This window comes from Anolis sagrei, chromosome 1 (assembly GCF_037176765.1).
Source record: "Anolis sagrei isolate rAnoSag1 chromosome 1, rAnoSag1.mat, whole genome shotgun sequence".
NCBI lineage: Eukaryota > Metazoa > Chordata > Lepidosauria > Squamata > Dactyloidae > Anolis > Anolis sagrei.
The window spans coordinates 56,948,541-56,965,135 of NC_090021.1; the positions used below are offsets into that span (position 1 = coordinate 56,948,541).

General features: G+C 36.5%; 1 protein-coding gene across 7 annotated transcripts in view; it reads right to left on the minus strand.

Annotated features, from left to right (window-relative positions):
- Nucleotides 1-16,595, minus strand: part of CHRM3 (cholinergic receptor muscarinic 3) — a 270,852-nt gene that overhangs the window by 100,448 nt on the left and 153,809 nt on the right. Inside the window, exon 1 of one of the 7 annotated variants that reach the window (XM_060753876.2) lies at nucleotides 10,179-10,343. The exons of the other annotated variants lie outside the window; for them this stretch is intronic. The gene's annotated coding sequence lies outside the window, so the exon portion shown is untranslated. Of the gene's footprint in view, nucleotides 1-10,178; nucleotides 10,344-16,595 lie in introns of those variants that run through there. 7 annotated transcript variants of the gene reach the window in all.

The window sequence follows — 16,595 nt, forward strand, 5'->3', positions numbered from 1 at the left end:
TTGCCCATGAACTTCAAAACTAAGATAATCCTAGGGTGAGTTTACTATGTTTTCATATCATTCTTTTTTTAAAAAAAATTCTAGCTATTCCAAGTTTGTATGCTTCTTTATTTGTAAATAGTTGGTCCAGAAAAGATAAACAAAGAAAGATCTTTTTATTATTTCCAAACAATCAGTGTAATCATAGAAGGCATGTAATTCTACCTCTGCTTTTATCTTAACAGTATGACTGCAGCCAAAGAAAACAAATAACAACAAAAATGATTGAGTGTTTTTTGTATCTTACAAAGTCTTGTAAAGAAGTTAATTAAATGTTTTCAAAATGTGAAATATTATCTGAGTAGTCATGGGGAGTTAATCTTGAATGACTTTTTGGGGACACAACAAAACTCTTTTGAGAGCAAATCAGGGTATTTATTTATGTAATCTAATAAAAGTCATTTTTATCTTTAATTATGCAAATAGTTTCAATTAAATTGTTAGAGCTCTTCTAATAATAAGCGACCAAAGCTTAAACAAGTACTAGTCAGTATTTATTTTAAAGTGTGCTACATGTTGTATCTAAAACTTTGAAATGACACAACAGGCAGTCTCTGGATTACAAACATCCGACTTACAAGCAACTCATAGTTACAAACAGGGGTGAGACAACAGAAAGTGAGAAAAATCTAACCCTTGGAAGAGAAATTCAATCCTGGAAGAGTTATAATGAGGAAAAGATGTCTCAACTGAAGCTTTAGCAAAAATCCTTGTTTCCACATTAAGCCAAATTTTTCAAAATCCAATTGTCACAGAGACAGAAAGTAAGGTGAAATCTTCTGAACAGAGGCACAGCCTGCAAAACAAACAGCACAGGGAGGCTAACTCTTCCCTGTGCTATCCACGTTTGGCTGGAGTTACACTTTAAAAATGTACTTGTTCCAACTTACAAACAAATTCAACTTAAGAATAAACCTACAGAATCTGTCTGTAACTTGGGGACTGCCTGTACTTGAATGCATAGGAACAGTAAATTTTCATTACTCTCCCTTGCTGTTGGTGAGTCAGTGTGGCTCTGTTTCTGGTTGACTGAGTCAGGAAGCAGGCAAGAGTGAATTGTTTTAGTTTACATAATAAACAGGTGAATCAGATTTCCCGATTTTATCCAGCTTCACCAAAAACTACTGCTGTTGGCATATTTTATGCCACATGTTCCACAGCTCCTTCATCCAAGGGACAGACTGTTTATAGAGGTTGTTAGTTTACTACTCTTATATCTAACAATCTGGTTCTACTGATTTGAAGATAATTCTTGCCTCAGGAATAATTGCAAACTATCTAATGCTGTCCCTCCATATACATTCATCCTCCCTCCCCTCGCCGCCATACACATCAAGATTTAGTCAGAGCATTCTTTTAAATAATTACAAATGGCTTGGGGATAAATGGTGGCAATTTCATCTAAACTCTTTCTGACATAAAAATAGCATGGTAACAGTTTTTCCATTTTACCCCAGCCATTGAATGGGCCTGAATAAAAAGAAACTAATTGCAAATCTATATAAATAAAAATGTAATGTTCATTTGTGGGATTAACATAACTCAAAACCCACTGGACAAATTGAAGCCAAATTTGACCACAAGACACCTACTAACCCAAGGAGTGACTAAAAAAATGATTTTGTCATTTGGGAGTTGTAGTTGCTGGGATTTATAGTTCACCTGCAATCAAAGAGCATTCTGAACTCCACCAATAATGGCATTGAACCAATCTTGGCACACAGGATTTCCACAACCAACAGAAAACACTGGAAGAGTTTGGTGGGCATTGACCCTGAGTTTGGGAGTTGTTCACCTACATCCAGAGAGCACTGGGGACTCAAACAATGATGGATCTGGGCCAAACTTATCACAAATACTCAATATGCCTAAATATGAACATAGATGGAGTTTGGGGAAAATAGCCTTGATATTTGGGAGTTGTAGTTACTGGGATTTATAGTTCACCTACAATCAAATAGCAACCCCACAAATGACAGAATTGGGGCAAACTTCCCATACAGAACCACCAAGACCAACAGAAAATACTTAAGCCCACCCAGTCCAACTCCCTTCACCAGGGCAAGAAAACGTAACCAAAGCCCTCCTGACAAAGAGCCATCCACCCACAGATATAGTTAGATAGATAGATATGATTCACACACATACAGATATAGTATCATAGATTTGAAAGGGAGCCCTACAGAAGGACAATTATATGTTGCCTGTTCCAAAGTAGGCAGACCAGACAATCTTTACATCAGCACTGACAAAGAAACAGCAAGAAATACCGTTTACTCACAAAGCATAAAGAAATTACATATATTAGAAACCAACACTTTCTCATTACTTTATTTTCCAGACCACCAGACTGGGCCACAGCAACTCATGGCAGGGGATGGCTAGTCACAATATAAAATGAGATGTAGGATTTCATCCCACAGGATAAGTCAACTGTTTGGGAGAGTAAGTTTTTCCTTAAGTTTTGTCATACCTTGTTTTGAAATTAAATGGAAGGTTTTCCTACCTCCATCACACCTAATCCTTCTCTCTGGTTTCTTTAAGATTTATCTTTTTAATTTGCCATCATATGGCAAAGACTTGTTTCCCTCCCCTGTTTTCTTTCTTTTCTTTTTTTTTTTAAAAACATTCTCTTTTTGTAATCTTGGAAGATCAACTTGCAGCTCAAAAACTAACAACAACATATATAGATTATTTATATGTTCTTACAAAAGGAAGGGGGGAGGGAATGAAGATTTAGCTCTCTTAAATCTCTCTCTGCTATCCTTTTGATAGGTAAAAGAAAAGCCTGACAGTACAGAGTTTCAGAGAGGCAAGAGTTCAAAAAGACTTTTATGGCCAACACAAGAAGAAGGAGGAATGTTGAAAGAGCAAACTTGCTAAGGTTACAGAGACACTAGAAGAAGCAGAAGATTTGCATGCTTACTATTTTCTCAATGTTTTGAATATCTTGTTTGTTATATTTCTTCAGTCCTGAAATGGTTATGGTGGCAGAAAGAAATAGATTCTGCCCATTTCAGCGCCTCCCTCCACAATTACATCATTATTTTATTTGCACATGGGCAAGTGGGGATTCCCATCACATGTTAAATTGGGTGTTTTTACACGTCTCTAAATGGGGAATTGAGGAATAAGTTGTTTGCCAATCCACTCAGGAAATGTGAGGAAACCCCACACTTTAGAAACTGCAAGATACTTCCACCCCACATTTGAAGCTTGTATTGTGTTAAGGGCACTATTGGTGGCAGTTTCTTAAGTGTGTAGAAACACTTATTTAATTGCATGTGAAGTCAGCAGTCATAGAAATAATCAGACAACTAACACTATTAAATATGCTGAATACAAATGGATTTTCCCTATAATATTTTATTTCCATGTTCCTATGTGTTATGCACCTGTGAACTTTCCTTCAGCTGAGCATGTCAAAATCTAAGCATCCTTTTGCTATCCTTCCACACACATCCACACACCAATAGCCAGAGCAGTGCTCATGCTTGTTCTCTGTTATACACCAGTTAGCGTGTTGAGTGCCATCCAATGTGAGAGCTCCACTATCTCTTGTTTCAATTTGGAATGTCACATCAATAGGTTCTTGTGGTGAAAACAGTGCTAGTAAGTGTTGGCTGTGGTGCCAATGCCAGTGTCATCATTTACTAGTTAATCTAACTGACATGGAAGACCATACCAGCAGCACTGCTGCCATCAGAATCACTTTTGAGCACACTATCTCATCAGCATGAAAAAGATAGTCTCATTTGTGGATATATCACATTTACATTAATTTAGTAAAATATTTATATCTCATTCTGCATCATGGGTTCTTAGGGCAGTGTGTAGATAAAACCCATGTAGATGTTTCTGTGTAGAATCTGAACTAATTGATAAATTAAACATGCTAAAACACATCTAACAATTTAACACATTTAAACATCTTAAAATGTTGAAATAGTTAAAAACTATGGACAATTTGAAAGTAGTTATGTAGGCCTCATTGACTTTAATAAAAAAAAACTCATGCTTTTAATCTGGTGCCAGAATGAAGCCAGCACTGATGCCATTCTTCAAATGTGGTTTCATAGCTGAGAGGCTCCTCTCCCATATCCTTCAACAGTGTACAGGTGCAATACACTCACAGTATATTTACATATTATATATTTACAGCGAATTTCTTTAACAAAATTACTGTGCTTCCTTAGTATGTGCAGGGGGTTGGTTTCAGGATGACTTGCGAATACCAAAATATGTGGATGCTCAGGTCCCATAGTATGCAATGGTGTAGCAAAAAAGTGGCAAAATTAAGGATTGATCTTTGATTTTTTTTTCCCCTGAACATTTTCAAGCTGTGGTTAATTGAATTTGTGGATGCAGAATCCATGGATATAGATATTAGAATTGCAATTTCTAATATTTATAATTTAGCATTATAACATTATAAAGTACATTCTAAAACAATAACATCACTAGGCATAACAATGAAACATGATACCCTCAGACAATCCTCCAGATAGGAATTCCTACCAATCATGATTCAAAATCTGGTTTGCAGCCAAACTATATGATAGTTCGGCAGATTATACACTCTCAGACCCCGAAAGGCAATGGCAAAAAAACCAACAAAAAAGAAATTATAAACAATTTATATCTCACTTATCTCTGAATTGAACAAACAAATCTTGCTAAGAAAACCTCATGTTGTAGGCATACAGCAACACCAGAGTAGACTTGTGGATCTATTTCTACTCTAGATTTTACCTGTCCTCTTCTCTGCAACTGCTTTGAGTTGGAGCTTTGTTGATTTTGATTCTCAACTGACAGAGTTCCTATTGTAGGAAAAGCCTAAGATGCATCACCCCACATTAGAGAATCTACCATTCCCTTGTCCAATAAGATCTGGGATTTTCAGAGGTTCAGATGTGTTAGTTTTTTGCAACAGAAACAACAAAATAAAAAATCTTGTGATGCTTTAAAGACCAGCATGGTTTATTTGGCATACATTTGAGTGGACATCATCAGGAGAAAATGTCTCAGATTGTCAATTAAAGTGAAAGCAAAAAACAAACATCTGCTATAGTAATAAACTAATTTTCTTTTTCATCCCATGCACAAATAGGCCACCATGCACTGTGCAGCCGAACAGAACAAAACACAGAATTATGTTCTCAGCTATACACCAAGAACGTGTGTGTGTGTGTTACTGACTACAAAGAAACTCATTTCTTTGTGGAATAAAATTTGAAAAGAACTTTTCCTATTGCTATTTTTTGCTTTTTAAAAAAATGGTGTACAAAATGAACTATACACTATAATTATTAACTTAAAATGGGACCTTCCTTCAATTTTTATTTTAGATCCAATCTGACTTCCTTTTCCATCACTTTCACCCATTTCAGTAAATCATTTCTGTACACACGACATTATGTAATGTACTGCATAATGCTGATAATCCAGAAGCCATCTCTAGGCAGCTTCCGCTAGAGGCTATTGCCTACGCTTTAACAGAAAATAACTGGCAAAAATCGTGATCCTTGGAGAGATCTTCCTATCCCAATCTCCCTCAAAGGCTTGAAAATAGAATTTATGAGAACAAGAAACAAGGCAGAAAGGATCTCCCCAACATTCAGCCAGAAGCAGTGTATTTTTTTCTACTAAAGGGGACTGACATTTGGGAACTATAAAGCAACTTTTAATAAGAGCACTCTTTAGAAAAATAAGGTGAAGGAGTACTCAACTACAGAAAAATCTATTAGATGAGTCTAAATTTCCCGGTCCCAGTGTATATTACCCTGGGAATGTGGGTATATTCCCTATACTGCTAATAGTTTAGATTCAGAAAACAAGGATTAAAATTTTATTTGTATAATGCAATCAATGTTTTTTTGAGCAAATTACTGTCTCTGTTTACCTGCTGTAGAACTTACATGAGGCATGATCTGCATACAGATGAATTTGAACACAAGGGTACAGTATAACTGACCACTGTATCTTTAGGGAAATTGCTCCTTGGATACCTGATATTGTGGATGATAGACAACGGTATATTTTGTCAATACTTTGGACAGAAGCATACCATAGAATTAAATTGGAGGAGCTAGAGAAGCACAAAATACTTTTTTAGAGTGTGGGTAAGCGAAACCATGGATATCAAATCCATGGAGTAGAGAGTCAAACTGTATTTTATTACTTATATTTAAAACTCACTGAATTTTAAATTAACCCATGTGTATGGTTGCCTAAAACAAAAATGGAACTCTTTATTCCAAGGAATCAACGTTCCCTAATTGAACATTAAGAAACACTGAATTCTGCAATTTATTAATTCAAACTAAGAAAATGTTTATACGGTAATGGAGTTTGTTAATAATTGAGAAATGGAAAAGTGTACTGAACACTAACCTGAAGACCACTACAATGCCTTTTTTTCATCTTTCCTCTTCTCCTGGTGATGCTATACCATAAGGGTTATCCAAAATATTTTCATATGTTTGAATGGCATGTAAAATATGCAAGAATTCTATAGTTAACAAAATTGGTGGTCATGGGACTGCAAAATACACCCAACTTTGTTTAATACATTTAGGGGTGTGCAGAATTTTTTTTAATCACACGCAGAAGCATGTTTGATTCCCTGAAAATCAGTTATTAGATGCCCTAGCCTTAATTAAATAACAAGATAGTCCCATAATGGTTTAAGAATAACAGGTCCTAGAACTGTTACTATTTTGGAGTTGTCAACTGAAAAAGCAACTTTTCCAAACTTTTCCTACAACCTTTGACACATCATTATTGGTATATTGTTTTATTCAAGACTATGATATAAAACAATCACAATGATGGATTTCTCCCAACAATAGTAGGGCATGGATTTATTGGGGGATCATGTGTCCTGCTTCGATGCCCATTTGCAACATCCATGTGATAAAGTCTGTTATGTGTGTATTTCTTATGGAAGATATCTGTGGATATGAAATAAACATTGAAAACAATACAGAGATAGGTAACTGAAGCCAGTGGAAAGCAACTGAAGGAAAATGTATTAGGGAAGCTAGCTAGTTAGCCTAAAACTAGAAAGGATTCCCTGGAGTAGCTTTTTGAATTATGACAGATAAGAACCATATGGTCCCTCGTGATCAGTAATATTCAGTTTAGTTTATGTGAGAATGTTTTTTAAAAGACAGTCATTTCACAGGATGAAAATGATACTTTAATCACATCCAATCCCACAAGTATGTTGTCTTAATTAAACAGCATTTGCTTTATTGAGTTGTATCATTTCTATGAGAGCCCTCACCAGTATGACTAATACTGCCTTTGAACCCTGTAGAATGCAAGAGTATACTATACAGGTTGACTGCTTTCATTGTAGAAATATGTATGCAAACGAAAACATAAATGTTTAGAAATTAAAATAATGTTTACTTGCAGTGGGTGTGTTTATTTTGATATTTCAACTATGAAGTCAACCTATATTAAAAGGCAGATAATTTCCCTTGTTTTACTATGTAATAAATCAGCACAAAGGAAACCAAAGACTGACCAGGTCACACACATATCTCAGAGATATGATTATGGCAGTAAAGTAATATACAGTAAGTCTGCTTATTATGCAGGATCATTGAATGGGATTTCATTTACACACAAAACATTTTGATACCATCAGATCTCTGTGGAGGCCTCAGAAAACAAACACCTATCAAACTATTCTCTGTAGGCCTCATGTGCATTTCCATAGTTGAATGGGCTATAGAATCATGTTGAAAACATAAAGATATGACTTCTTTAATCATTTCTAGGTTCTACAGTAGCTAGCTATGGTATGCTTCCAACAGAAACCCAAGACATCTTTCATCACACATATGCACACACACACAGAGGGGTTCAATTATTTTTTTCCATATTGTGATATATCCTTCCAAAAGGGTTTAGGAATTAAAATTATTACAGTATCCATACAATTATGCAGTACAATGATTACAGTAACCATACAATTATGCAGTTTCAATTGAAAGATAATAAATTGTGCTGATGCTAGGTACAATTAATGTTAAGTCTTATTGACAGCAAACTAAGCAAATGTTTCTCCTGTCATGGGTATATATGAAACCAGTGGAATCATAAAACTATATTTTCCATATAAAGTGATAAATTGCAAAAAAAAAAGTGACCTCAAGGATTAATGGAAATTGTGAGATACCAGCAAATCCTACCATGTCAAATTTCTGAAGGCCCTTCTAGACGGCCTCATAATCTGGGACAAAGAAGTGGGGCAAAACAATTTGTACCTGAAAAAAGTCCAAACACGGAGCTCTTAGCCACAGCAAGCTGAAAGGTTTGTAGTGGATTTTAGAAATCCACAAAATGGACGTGGGACATCAGCTGGAAATTTTCTTTTAATTTTTGAAAATTGCCTCTCCAAGATGTGCTGGATCTCATAAGCGCTGATGTGGATATACGAATGCACACACAAGTAGTTTTCTTTTTGTTATCTCTTCATCTTCCTGCTGCCCTCTTGCACACCACTTCTCTTTGAGGTCAATTACCTGCCATGCTAGTGCCCACTGTGTACATTCAAGCCCTATTTAATTTCATAAATGTAAGAACAAAGGAATGGTTGCAGAGAGTTTTCACGGGAATTGCTTTCCATTTGTGCTTCCATTTAGCCACCTGTGTGTCTATGGCTCAATCTATTTACAGCCCTATCACAGTCCAAACAAGTATATCGCAATGAAGTCCCATGTTTTTCATAAGTGTAGTGATGTAAATATGCACATTTTTGGCCAATCCTGGATTTTAGGTACACCTTTTGAACCTGTGTTTTTCAGCTGATTATGCTATTCAGCACACATTTTTGGCAAGCATCATTATTATTATTAACTTTATTTGTACCCCGCTAGCATCTCCCGAAGGACTCGATGTGGCTTACAAAGGCCAAGGCCTCAATACACAACATAACAATACAAACCTAAAGCAAATTAAAAACAATTAAAGCAATATTAAACAACAAAACAACAAGCAATAAACAATACACCAAAACACAATAAAACTGGGCCGGTCCAGAGTAATGGATACAGAATTAAAAGTGCTGATGTGACAGGTGATATGTAAGGATTATAGGGTAAGTGCAGTGTGCAGTGTGCGGCAATCTTAGTTCTAATAAAGTGCTTCTGGGTCTTGGTATTGGAGATTTCCTATTCTGGGAAGGCACATCGGAACAGCCAGGTCTTCAAGTTCTTTCTGAAGACTGCCAATGTAGGGGCCTGTCTAAGATCTTTGGGGAGGGTGTTCCAGAGTCGGGCTGCTCCTTCCCTCCCCACTTTTATTCCATTTCCTCTTGGATTTTAGGGTCTGTGTAGGAGGGCCTGAAAGCACATTTTTCAAAGAATTAAAAAGCTAACATACAATTTACAATTTATTTCAAGGTGACATGAAGTGAGTAAAAGTCAGCTCCCTAACCATTTTTATATTCAAACAGATGTCTTTTCGTTTTCTCCTGAAAATATTTATCCACACATTTATCCATACATTGAAATAAATCTTTCTGTGCTACCATTCGAGGAAAACAGAATCCTTGTACAATGGGGGGGGGGGGGGGGAGCAAGGCGTTGTTTCCTTGCTAGAATGTGAAACTGCTAAATGTTTAGGAAAAATCAAAGGAACAAAAAAAATGGAAAAATGGATGAAGACAACATTTCTGCTTAATAACAATCTGCTGAAAACCCACTTGGGTTTACTGATTTGTACAAAAGATTATCTGCTCCTAATCCGACTCTCGCTATCCTAAGGAAAACAGTGCCCTGCTCCGGGGACAATATTAGAAGAAAAATGTTGCTGTCTCAGAACGGAATCAACAAACAGCCTTTAGAATTCATGCAAAGTATTTGAATGCATGCATTTAATGTTTGGATAGCAACACTACCAAGTTATTAGAAACCTGTGGCACACTTGACACTCTCTTTAATGATTAGTGAGAAGAATACTATAGCAGCAACTTGCTATCTTAGAAACAATACTCACTTCTTTTAACAACCTCTTTGTTTCAATATAACCCAACACAAAATAAAACACAACCACAGTATCTACAGTTTTTACTCTGGCTAGGTTTTTCTTTAAAACACAAAAGGTGATAGATCTGTCTCTCTTACCTTTCATGGACACATGTTAAAAGAATGCTCTCATCCAAAGACATTTTTCTGTATACTGATGCTGCAATAATCCTTCACTTACACAGGTCAGCTGTCACAGTACGGTACTAAAATTGTCAGATGAAATGTTCAGAATTACCCAGTGGCTTGATAAAAAATCAGCTTACTTCGTCTAATCTGGCAACTGTGTGCAGATAGCTCTGCACAAGCCAAGCTGCAAATATTGAAGCAAGTAGGAGAAAGAATTGCTCTGAGCCACCTTCCCAAAACAGGAAACAGTTATTCATCTATTACTTGCATTTAAAAGGGAGGACAATTACAGTGCCATGCAAGAATAAAGAAGTTACAGGGAGTGGCAAAGACTCTGACAATCCAGTCTAGTTGGAACAATTAAATCTTCTATTGTCCCAGAATGATTTTAATATCTATAACAAATCACGACCAAGTTATGAATCAAATGCCATGTTGATAAACCCACTATTTGCATTATTTTGGATTTCACATATATTTAGAATGATTTTATCCTTAAGAAATGAAAGATCAGTTCTTTCTGGGAGAATGGTAAGGGTTGTAATTGATAATAGTGGTTATTCTTCTATAGGGCCCCCCAATGCACTCTCAAAAGCCAGGGACTTTGCTGAGTGCCAGCTAGAGATCACAAAGGTTACAGGAAGAAGGGACACAGCAGAAACTTTGGTGGAGGTTATGTTCAGTTCCATGTCAGTTTTTTCCATGATATTCCTCTTCCTAACCAATCTCTTGTGCTATAAGTCCATTCCAAATGCCACAGAACATCTGTGTCAGATAGTCAATCCACTGCATTCCTAATTTCTCAGTGAGCGTTAAAATATCTCACTTCCCCTACAAAGGCTGTATTGTTTCTTTTTCACTGGCTATCAATCACTGCAAACTGATATGAAAGTAGCTACCCTATTTCTTCCTCCTTGGTGGAAGGAAGGAAGGCAGAATGACTAGAGATGTGGCAATGATGGCATTCAAGGCAGTCGTTACAGTGTTCATTGCTACTGCTACTTCACTTACTTACATTTAAGTTTCCCTTTCACAGCAGGTGCAAGAGAACAGTTAATAATAACACATTGGCCTTCAAAAAGAAAGAGAGGTGGGGCAAAGCAGTAGTCATGATCAGGTGATGTGAGTGACTGCTTCTTGAGCCTACAATATGATAGAACAGTGGTTCCCAACCTGAAGATACCCAGATGTTTTGGCCTTCAGTTCCCAGAAACCCTAACAGCTGGTAAACTGACTGGGATTAACCCTAACCCTAACCTGGGGACCCACAGGTTGAGAACCACTGTGATAGAACAAGAACCCTTTCTCTTCTTCTCGGTCCGGGTTTCCTTTTCCTCGGTCCGGCTTTCCTTTCTCCTGACTACTACAGTGGTTGTTTCTATACAGCAGAACCAGTAGCAGGAATAATGATTTTTATCTCCTACTTTAGAGGTGGCAGCAACAGTGTTTGGAGGGTGGGGAGTCTAAGCATTTATTCAGGAAAAGATCCCTATGATTGGTTCTCTAGATTTAGTAACATAATAAAAAAGAGAGAACAATGTCCAAGGCAGAAAGGTATATAGTTTAAAGAAAGGTGTCAATAAGAGATTTACTGGACAAAATTGTTTTTTTCCATTACCTATTTAAAACCTTTTTAGAAGCCTCAAACAATGGGACGAATTGATGGATATGAATTGAGAAGCCAAGAGAGTCCAGTAGAACCAGTCAATCACAGTACAACCATCCAATCACAGAATGCTACAAATACTAAAACACTATCGTTAAATGGATGCATCTTAGGCTCTACATCCCTTTCTGATCATAATCTGAGCAGAACATTTAATATAATGCCAAGTTTTTAAACTTTTTGTTTTTTTAAAACATTTCAGCTGTACCATTGGTTTGCTTCTGATAAAAAAATAAATAAAATAATCTGTGATAGCTACACTTGTCCAGCATCCGATTAAGGCTACAAAGTTTCAAACAAAATTTCAGGTCAGTGTTGGGGATGCAGCTCCATTAATACCATGCTTATGAAAACTTCGTGCATTGTATCTCTTCCTTGCTCCAATTAGAGTAAATGTGATGAGGACATTTCTCCTTCTTTCAGTGATAGCATATACCTAAAATTGATTGGCATTGTGTCATTATTGTACAAACTTTCTGTTGTCTAGAATCATTCAGTGAAAAATTGCTTCAAGAAAAAAATGTGCCAAATAGCTTTTGGCATGTTTCATAAAATTTAAAAAAAAATAATCCCCATGCTTGACTCATGGGTCAATTAAGAGAACACATTTTCTTGCCCATATGAGAGGAGGTTTGCTCTTCCCTACAATCCATCACAAAACAACTCAAAATGACAACTTCATAATTCTTTGAATATCCTATTAAATCCAAGTGCCACTCTATAGTTGATAGAGACATTGAGAGATTGAAAAGAACCTCAAGAGAACAAAGGATAGTCAACATGCAAAGAATTCTGTGAAAATATATACTTGAATATATGTAGGCATGTTGAAATATTAATATGGTTTAAAGAAAGGTGTCAATGAGAGATTTACTGCTGAAAGATTTACTGGGGGGGGGGGGGAACCCATAAATGATTTTCTTTTCCCACAGACTTCACAGATGCTAACTTTAAGGCTAAACCAAAAGACTGTGGTTTTAAAAGCATTCCCCAAAGCATAAGAATAGTTAAGTATGCATTCAAATGCCAAATACCTGCACTCATATTTTCCTTTGGATTTTCAAAGTTTTAAAATAAGCTTTTAAAATCTAAAGCAATATCATGAGTGACCTGCTCACTATTAACTTTATTAATTCCCTGGCAATTTGCTTCCCTTTAAACCTATTTTAGTGCCTGTTTATGCTTATAATGGGGGGGGGGGGTGTCCAACAGTTTAAGTTACATAAATAATTTCTATTTCATAAAACTAACGATTATCAGACAGCCAGAAAATGATCCAAGCTGGCCAGTCAATTTGTTGACAAATCTCCAGTTTCCACTGCGTTCCAAGTGTAGGAGATGGTAGCAACTGGGTATGTGCTTGGGCAGGCATGGGCAAACTTCAACCCCACAAGTGTTCTGGACTTCAACTCCCAAAAATCCCAGACAGATTAGCGGCTATTAGGAATTAAGGGAGTTGAAGTTCAAAACACATGGAGGGCCAAAGATAGCCCATGTCTGTGCTAGGGTCTTGAGCTACCAGGGTACAATTGGATCAAGCAAATTAAAAATGGCAAGACAGTGCAAACAAGTTCTTATACATATTATGCAAGAAAGAAAGGTTATCTAGCTATTGAATTCTGGCGTTATTTCCAGAATCTGCTTTGTGTCACAGAAATATGGTCTTTTTGAAAGGATTTGTCTAACTCACATGAACAACAGATGTATTCTGCACATCAGGAAGGGCGACTGTCTCATTTTATCACCTACTCCTCTGCTCCCATGCATGCAATCCCCAAGGCACATTATAGAGCTAAAGTTTGCATGTCGTTCTAGATGAATGGCAGCATTTTAAAAATTATAGTTTACACAACTTACATACTTTTGCCTGTGAAATGGATAAATATGTAGATTAACTTGCAGTGTCTAGTCAGATTTTAGGTACTGCATTATTCCATCTCTATTTGTATGTCATTATTATTGATATGATGCAAATTTAAAAGCATTTGCATAGAAATATGAAGGAAAGCCCACGAACATTTTCTTAACCAATGTCCTGGGGATATTGAGAAGGAAATATAGGAGCACGTTTCAAAACAAGCAATTAAGAATCTTCTGAACTCTTAGGAATATAAATAATCTTGTAAATCCATTAATAAACTGGATCTGGATTGCAACTCTTACATTGAAGTTTGGAACAAACTTTTCTTCATGATAGTGAGTTATAAAAAGAACACACAGAAAATTTAATAAGCTTTTAAAATCTAAAGCAATATCATGAGTGACCTGCTCACTATTACAAGTTTATTAATTCTCTGGCAATTTGCTTCCCTTTAAACCTATTTTAGTGCCTGTTTATGCTTATAATTGGGGGGGGGGGGGGTCAACAGTTTAAGTTACATAAATAATTTCTATTTCATAAAACTAACGATTATTTTTCATTTATTCTAATGCATTAACACTAAATGTAAGTCTATTGTACAAATCTGGAAGAAAATTATAAGAAAATTATAATTATCAAAAGATAGAAGAATTGTGGGCTTTGCAAAGAGAGGACAATAGTAAACAGCAAGATTTCTTCAGAATTTCTAAAAGGCATATAAGTAATGGAAAATTCATTAGTGGATTTTGTTTCACTCCATGGGAGAGGGACACTAAGGAACAATTACTGTATTTACTCCAGCCTAATACTCACCTTTTTTTTTTTGGCTAAATTACATTGTTAAAATTGAGGTGCACATTAAATTTGGTGGTGCATTAGAATTGCACACCTAAACCTACTTGCGCTATTGGGCAAGAGATCCCAGCTGGGAACAGAGGAGGAAGAGGCAGCGGTAGTCATGAAAAGGCTGGTGGGAAGTCCAAATAGAGGGGCAAAGCATCCCACCAGTGTTTCCATCGGCACTACCGGCTTCCTACCAGGCCTGATGAGGGACATGGCTTCTCACTAGCCTGTTAGCAACCATGACTGCTTTGCATTGTGTTTTTGGTTTTTTGGTACTGCAAATCTTCAAAATAGAGGTGTGCATTACAGTCAAATAGAACATTATACACAAACAAATATGTTCAGTGCCCAGATCATTTTCCCTTTCTGGAAATCAGGAAAGGGAGTGATCAAATGGTCTGTCAGGGCAACAGAAAACTTAAAGAGCAAATCATCCTGATCAGCCTGCTACCCTTGCAAAGTCTCTGAAATGGAGAAATGGGATGGAAAGAATACCAGGGGAAGATGGAACAGCCTTCAAAATATCCCCAAACCATTGGTAGATTCAATTATTATTCCCACCCAAGTCTCAACAGTTTCCTCTCCACTCCAAAGTTGCTAAGGTATGGATAGCCTAATGAAGAGTTACAGCATGATGGGCTGGTGAGGTCTGCATTACCATGAATCAACTAATTGAAAACAAGTGGAAAGGCTACAGCTGCCCTAATCCTCACCAGACTTCTTGCCACCCTCATAAAAAAGTGTAGGGAATGAAGAGATGATCCTGAATGGCTATATCCTCCTGATCTTGTTCTAGCTTCACCCTACACTCCTGATGTAACTTGGGGGTGACGGAGAAGAGAAAAGCTTGGTAGTACAATGAAAATCTCACTCTTAAAAGGTAATTACAGCACATGTTCACATAATATGACACTGTGAATGCAAATAAGCAAGATTCTGTGCCAGAATCCAAGTAGGAATTCTGTTGTTAATCATAGGCCACTGTAGAATCAGAGTACAATCAGAGCAAGATGAACAAAAAGGCAAATATCAAGCCGAAATACCAGAAGAGACTACCATCAAAACAGAATATGGAAATATGGAGTGATTTCTAATTGACAAGGCTTCTAAGCAAGGCTGCATTTCATCATCCTATGTGTTCAACTTTTATGCTTAACATATCATACATAATTCAGCATTAGAGTTGGAGGAAGGAAGCATGAAAATGGGAGGAAAGATCACCAGTTATTTAAGATATGCAATTGACATCATACTATTATCAGAAAATAGCAAAGATTTGGAATCATTACTGAATAAAGCCAAGGAAAAGGGCAAAGGCAATGTTTCAGCTGAATATGGAGAAAACAAAAATAATGACTACAGATGATTTACATAACTTTAAAGTAGCTGACAAAGACATTGAAACAGACAAAGATTTTTCATCATTAATCAGAACAGAGACAGCAGTCAAGGAATCAGAAATAGACAATGGCTTAGAAGGAAATCCCTGAATGAACTAGGCAAGATCCTGAAATATAAAGATGTACTGATTACTCAAGTTAGGATTGTCCATGCCACTGTATTTTCAGTTTTTGCATATGGTTGAGAAAGCTGAACTCTGGAGAAAGCTGAGAGGGTAAAATTCTACTTATTTGAAATGTGGGCTGAAGAGAAGTTCTATAGATACCATGGACTGCTAAAAAGACAAATAAAAAAATTTAAATTAAATCTCGACTCTCCCTAGATGCCAAGATGACTAAACTGAGACTGTCATACTTTAGAAATATGAGAAGCATGACTCACTAGAAAATATAAAAATGCTTAATAAGGTAGAAGACAGTAGAAAAATAGGAACACTCTCAACAAGGAAGTTATAGCCCTGAATATGTAAGGCCCAAGAAGGGCTACAATGATAGTTTGATTGGAAGGTTTCTCATTTACAGGGTCACCATACACAGATGTAGAATTCACGCAGTTAAGAAGTACGATAATGGTATCCAACATAACTGAAATTTCACATACTGCTGAATTGGACATA